This window comes from Palaemon carinicauda, chromosome 7 (genome assembly GCF_036898095.1).
Source record: "Palaemon carinicauda isolate YSFRI2023 chromosome 7, ASM3689809v2, whole genome shotgun sequence".
NCBI lineage: Eukaryota > Metazoa > Arthropoda > Malacostraca > Decapoda > Palaemonidae > Palaemon > Palaemon carinicauda.
In genome coordinates this window covers 8267406-8274905 of record NC_090731.1, presented here as the reverse complement: position 1 = coordinate 8274905, position 7500 = coordinate 8267406, and the positions used below count along the sequence as shown (strand labels likewise).

The 7500-nt window shown below is 31.9% G+C and overlaps 1 long non-coding RNA gene across 1 annotated transcript in view; it reads left to right on the top strand.

The window, feature by feature from the left end:
* The first annotated feature begins 5147 nt into the window (after positions 1-5147).
* Positions 5148-7500, top strand: part of LOC137643459 (uncharacterized) — a 52195-nt gene continuing 49842 nt past the window's right edge. The window contains exon 1 of the long non-coding RNA XR_011044950.1: positions 5148-5929. This is a non-coding gene — a long non-coding RNA (uncharacterized lncRNA). The remainder of the gene's footprint in view (positions 5930-7500) is intronic.

Below are 7500 nucleotides of genomic sequence, written 5' to 3'. Positions count from 1 at the left end.
ACGTCCTTATTCATGTCTGGGGTTCGGCCCGAGTGGTTTGAGATAGTGGGAGACTATAGTTTGATCACTCACAGGAAACCAACCTATTATATGTATGTGTGTGTGTATTTTTGTGTGTCTGTTTGTCTATGTGATTTTAAGTATGAAAACATCTTGTGTGTTCTAGTGTGTATGTACTAAATGTTAAGATGTTAAATTCTACTCGCTAGATATAAAATATAACAAACCCAATTCTACTTTGAGATCGTACTGATAGATAGTCATGGAAAGTCACCACAAACCTGTCAACTTAGAATCCATCTTTTACTGATATTTGTCTTCAACGTTTTGTGCACAGTCTGCCATTGCATCAAAATTGCTTCTGCGATAGATTCTCAGGATAACCGCATTGTCGAAAGCATTTTTTTTTTTTTTTTTTTTAGTGGGATTTCGTTGATCATATCCATTTCAAAAGATTCCACGTTACTCTTCATCAAAATTTACTGCATATTGCATGTAAAGTCATGTTGATGCCGATGAGAAAAATGCTAGAATGTTTACAAGAATTCTGCAATTAACCAAAAAGCGTTTCATAGGAAAAATAATAACAACGTATACACATAGAATATGTCATTCTTTAATAGATTTGTTCTTTTTGGTGAAATTTGTTCTTCAATAAGAGACCCGTTTTTCTTCTTATATCCTAGAGTAGACCTGTGTTACAAAAACTTTTTTTTTACTACGATATATATATATATATATATATATATATATATATATATATATATATATATATATATATATATATATATATATATATATATATATATATATATATATATATATATATAGATAGATAGATAGATAGATAGATATGAATGGTTTTGTAAAAACCTTGTAGGTTTTCAAGCAGACTTATAAACTCATCTGGAGATAGGCGGCCAAATGAAACTGGGCAAAGGGAAAGATTTTTATGTGACTCAAATGGATCGAGACGAAGTTTGCGAGAAAGTGAGACAGAAGGGAAATAAAGGTTGGGACTGTTTGGGGGTGTGAATCCCAGTGTTTTAAGGGGCCATTCGCCCCCTGTTTACTGTGAAACTAACGCTCGGTTTTTTGGGGCGTATGTGTGCGTATAGGAGTAAGCAATGCGATCTCGTAGAAAACTGAGGCATTTATAGATCCAGGGATGAAGGATGTTAATGAAAGTAAAAATATATGATAAGATATAGTATGTTCGGAAAGTAATTTGTGGTACTGGAAGAGTGAATAGGCAAAATGAGTGAAGATATACGATAAGATATAACATGATAGGAAAGTAATCCGTGTTACAAGATGAGAGAATTAGCAATATTTCATCGATGATAATATGCGATTATTCAGAAAGAAGGATAAATGAAATATGTGGAAATGTTAGAAAAGGAAACTAGGAAGCGTCTACAGATGAAAGCAGCCTGGTCATAGAAGAATTTAGTGAGCTATTGGGAAATATATATAGTTTTTTAGATGATAGGAAAGTGGGAGAAAGACGAATGAAGACAGTTATATTAGGCGGAATGGCTCAAGACAAATAGAAAAGTCAGAAATATCTTTAGCAAAGTTGTGAAATAAATTGAGAGTAACAATGAAGAAGGTGAAGGTATGATTATATGATGGGAATGTCACTTTGATAATTGTCCAAGTATAGATATATCAAATGACCACATACAGGAGGAAACAGTACCCTCTAAGAAAAAGAAATTGAAAATTGTTCTCTAACATTACATTAGAAATTAATAAGAAACAGACAGCAATCAGGTTAAAGTACTACTTTCAAAACATAACATAGCTTTAAATCTATAACAAAGAATACTTATCCCCCCTGAAAATTGATAAAATCTTTAAACCTGAAAGGGATACTATAGCATCATTAATGGTTAATGTAAGAATAATCCCTTACTTTGAATGAAAACAATATATTACAAATTTGTATGAAAAGTATCAACGATTTAAAATTTCAGATAAAACTATAAACTCCCTTCTATTGCATAGCGAGATATCTGAAAGTTTCAATGGGAAAACATTCCCTTAAAGACCAATAATACAGTAACTTCTCGTTGCATACGATTGCAAAAGAAAACACCAAAGGATGCAGGCAAAGTCGTATCCATGAGAATTCGGTGCGTAGTGCATTACTAAGAGCGCTACACGAAATTGTAAGAAGAGGAGAAAGATGCTCTCCTTCGATTTTGAATTCCACGGTGATGATAACAAATAGACGCTGCCCAGGAGATCGAAGCCAGTTTCCGGAAAGGCGTTTACAGATAGAGCCGGGGAATAGCAGACGAGTGTTGTGTGTGAGAGAGAGAGAGAGAGAGAGAGAGAGAGAGAGAGAGAGAGAGAGAGAGAGAGAGAGAGAGAAGGGGGGATTTTTTTTTGCAAATCTAAGGGTATTTCCTCAACCAATTAATAATGATAAAAAGTAGAATAGTTTATTCAAAACATCTCTAATGCATAACCTATTTATGACACACAAACACATATACAATGTGTATATATATATATATATATATATATATATATATATATATATATATATATATATATATATATATATATATATATATATATATATATATATATAGACGGCTGCATTTGCTGTTGTTGTTGTTGATGTATATAATATTCTATAGGTGAGAGAATGGTCATGGCACCGAAACCTAAATAAATTGACAAATAAAATATCTTTATCTTTTTCCGTTTTGAAAAAAATCACCAAATTAACTCGAGGAAACCTACGTATCAGCCAGTATGTCATTCATAATTTGGAAAACAATTCATTATACCAACAATGAGAGTTATGCATTCAAAGTTCAAAGGTCAAATATACCCAGTGACCTTAAAGCGAAAGATCAATGCATCACTATGCAGAACAATGCAATGCAAAGAATGCACAAGAATAATGCAGAAGTATGATTAATCAAACGTCCTAAACAAATATGGAATCCATGTATATCGTGGAAAATATTAAGAGTATTAGGAAATCAAGGGTCAATACAATTACTGATGAAAGGAAAAAATCCTAGATTGGACATAGTTTGAATATTACAGGAAATCTGTTTTCAATTGCAAAAACCACAAACAAAATACCAATTGTTAGTTATTTATGCTAGAATATATCATTATTATTATTATTATTATTATTAGTAGTAGTAGTAGTAGTAGTAGTAGTACTTGCTAAGCTACACCCCTAGTTGGAAGAACGGGATGCTATAAGCCCAAGGGCTCCAATAGGGAAAATAGCCCAGTGAGGAAAAGAAATAAGGAAATAAATAAACTTCCTTTCACCCAGCCATTACATCACGGCCATTACTCATCACAGGAAAAAACACGAAAAGGAAAATGAGTATCTGAAACTTCCCATGAAGGTAACAATGAAAACATTTGTTATATCTATATCAGAGGAATTATATTAGTTTATATAAATAACTTTCTTCCATTCAATGTCACTGAACAAAACAATTGTAGAACAATCAAATGTCATGCAATAATTCGTTCCAAGCTAGTTTGAAGGTTTAAAGAGTTTAAAGACCACTCATGAATAGCAGAGACAAGGGACAGTGACATTGCCCTATCGAGCAGGACAATGCCCTAGAGACTGACCATATATACATATGATTAGCGCCCAAGCCCCCTCTCCACCCAAGCTAGGACCAAGAAGGGCCAGGCATTGGCTGCTGATGACTCAGCAGATGGACATATAGGCTCCCCTAAACCCCCCATCCTTAGCTCACACGGATGGTGAGGTTCCAGCTACCAAAGAAACTAACGAGTTCGAGCGGGACTCGAACCCCAGTCTGGCGTTCACTAGTCAGGGACGCTACCACATCGGCCACCACAACCTATGTCATGTTGATATCACATACTTACGATAATATCACATTCAGTGACTTGAGTAATGTAATCCAAAAACCATGGCTCTATAAATCAGAATGTTTATGTTAACCACAGTGCAAAACAAACTGTTAACACCTTACAAAATAAAAAAAAATAAAAAAAATGTCTGAAATAGAGCATTCTAGTCTTGGGTAGTGCCATAGTCTCTGTACCATGGTCTTCCACTGCCTTGGGTTAGAATTTTCTTGCTTGAAGGTATACCCAGACACACTATTTTATCTGCTTCCTTAATTTCATTTATTCATTAACAATATTCCTCTCAACTATGCATGGCAAGCATGGAATGAAAAGCTAATTAGGTTTGTTAAGAATTATATACATTTTTCGTACAACTGAATATTCCAAAACAATATTGGATCCATAATGGTTCATTAATTTCAAGTATGATGTCAAATATGAAGTTGCTGAAGGTCATTATGCAGTTTGGTGTTCATTAACTTCTATAGTCGGAGAATGTCATTTTACCTAAAGTCACTGGAAATGAAAATGGCAAAATGAAAAATTTTGAGATTAAACACAAATATTCTCTTTCATGCTCCAATGTATAGGAAATAAATTGCATTTTTATATAAAAAAGGGTCATTTCATATGACTTAATGATATGAACATAGAAGCAACGGGATAGTACTCAGGTCCAAATACGGAATTACATAAAAGGATCACTTTTCTTTAACACGAAAATGTGAATAAAACAATTGTCCTAAAACTGTTTTTGTTTAGTTTTATGGGTTCTTTTATCTAAAATATTTCCTTGAAAGTTAAATAAACATCACATAATACTGAAGTAGACCTCCGCTCTCATTCCTTCATGAAGGAAATTTAACAGCAAATTAATAAGCAATACAGACGATGTCACTCCCACTTTCGAAGGAAAATGGACGAAACAGAAGATGTGAAGGTTTTCCGGGAATACATTTCCCTCCGCGTTTGGAGTTCAAAATTGGATTTTTTTTTTTTTTAGTTGTAGTTGGGAACTTCACGTGTGCTGGTGCCAGACGTAAAGTATAAAAGATGTATATATCTAAGCTATGGATAGCTAAAACTCACCATTTTATTCACGTATTTATAATACAAAATAATCATGGAATCTTAATATCCTTTCGTTGTTCTTCATTTTATATGAATTTGACATAGGAATCAACATTTTAATACGATATGTTTTCCCTTCGCTGCCAAATGGCAACAAGACAGTCCAGGAGTCAACTATTGGGACACCAGATTGAGCCATAAAATAGTTCAGTTATCCAAAACTTGCAGGTGTTTTTGTGTCAAAATTGTCCTTGAAAGTTTCCAAATACTTTGTGTTGTTTTTACTCTACATTTTTCTACGCAATTCGCGTAAACTGTCGAGGAGAAAAATGGTCTGCGAGTAAACAGAAAAGCTGTGAAAGGATAACAAAGAAAAAATTTGGAAAATAAGTGAAGAAAAGGCAGTAGTTGATCAAGACTCACCTCAGGAGCCCCAACCATTGACATCAGCCAATGCTTTAAATGAAAAAAGATTTATTGATTTTAGTGGTTCTTTTTGGCGTAGTGGTGGCTATGATTTTAAACTTTATATGTCAGATGATGATAATGAAGAAATGGAAGAGCGTAGAGATAATGAAGTGAAGTGGAAATTCCTAATGTTACACAACGTTAGATATAAAAAAAGCAACCTATAGTCAATTCTTTTTAGTGAGGCATATTGACACCGACTCGCAGGGGTGCCCTTTAGTTCGGAAAAGTGTCCTGATGGCTGATTGGTTGGAAAAGATAATTCTAACCAATCAGATAGAAGGAAACTTTTCTGAGCTAAAAGGGCACCTCTTCAAGTCAATGCAAATGCGCCTCATTAAAAAATTTAGTATAGTTGAGGACGTACTTAGGGTCACGTGGAGGAAAAATAATAGTTTGGAAGGAAATCGGAAGACTGTGAAGAAGTTAAAGAGCTCCATCAAAAAAGAAAAAAGGAAAAAAAGAAAAAAAAGGACTTCAGCTATGTACTGGTAGCTTCTGAATTTCCCGGCAACAGGTTAGTGTTACTTTTCTGAAAGTGAAGGAATCAGGTACCATAGAAACATCCCAATAGATAACAAGATTGAAGCTTTGGTGAGTAATTAGAGAGCTTTATAAAGAGCTTTACATGCATTTACAATTGAAATTTTGTTATATAAACATTAACGTGCAATATTTCAAAACTAGGTTTGCCTATATATATATATATATATATATATATATATATATATATATATATATATATATATATATATATATATACATATATATATATATATATATATATATATATATATATATATATACACATACATACATATATATATATATATATATATATATATATATATATATATATATATATATATATATATATATATATATATATATATATATATATATACACATACATATACTGTACAGTACATGTACATATACATATATATACATATATATACATATATATATATATATATATATATATATATATATATATATATATATATATATATATATATACATACATATATATAGTAATGTTAACATACTGAGATTTTCTTATTCGTTATCCGATTTTCATAGATATGTAAGTAATCTTAAAAAACCAAGGTTTTCTTATTTATTGACCGATTTTCATAATTTCAAAACCTTTGGAATCCTTGATAAATTCTACATCAAAATTCGTGGTCACGTTTTGACAATATTCACATTTTGATTTCTTGTTAATTTTAAAATTTAACAGTAAAATCAAAATTTTTAATTTGTTATTAATCGATATACAATTTTCTTTTATCAAGATTCTAAGTCTGGTTTCTGATAGATTGTCATTCTGTAAGAATAGATTGATTTAGTTTTCAAAATTTTATTTAAAACTAAGGGTGCCATGAAAATTTAAAGCAAATCATATTTACTCGATAAAATATTCATAAAAATTTTAAATGTATCAAAAACTTAGAAAAAAATTCCTGTAGTAACTTCCCTTTTGGCTGTTTCATAAAAGGATAGCAGACGCAAATTGGTGTACACTGTTTGAAAAAAACTTATTTTTAATCGTAAATTCTCTCTACAAAAATAGTTCTTAGCCGTATTTCAGTAAAATACAGGCCACCGTAATTTTTCCCTTACTTTGTTACTATCTTTACGAGTTGGTGACCGCAATATCACTCCTTTACGTCAATTTATCCGTTTTGAAAACGGTAAAGGCCTGGCAACATTTATTATAGGATTCTTACCGTTTTTAATGAAAATTTTAAAGTGTAGGCAATTTTTCATTACCCTCTCCCCCAAAGGTGCCAGTCCCTTTAACTTGACTAGGCCTACTCACTTTTTGTCCTCCAATTTTATAAGTATAAAGACCAACTGTTCATTTATTTCGACTCAATCGAACCGTACTTTTGCAACAAGTTTAAGGCTGGCAAATTTTCGTATATACTTCTAAGTCTGTCTTTTCTTCATTACTTATATTGTCATTTTAAACCTTATTAGATGGAAACTTTGAATGTTCAAACTTGTAGCTAATGTTTTCATGTTGAACAGGCTGACATAAGTCTCTTTTTATAGGTTATATATGAAAGATTGATTTTAATG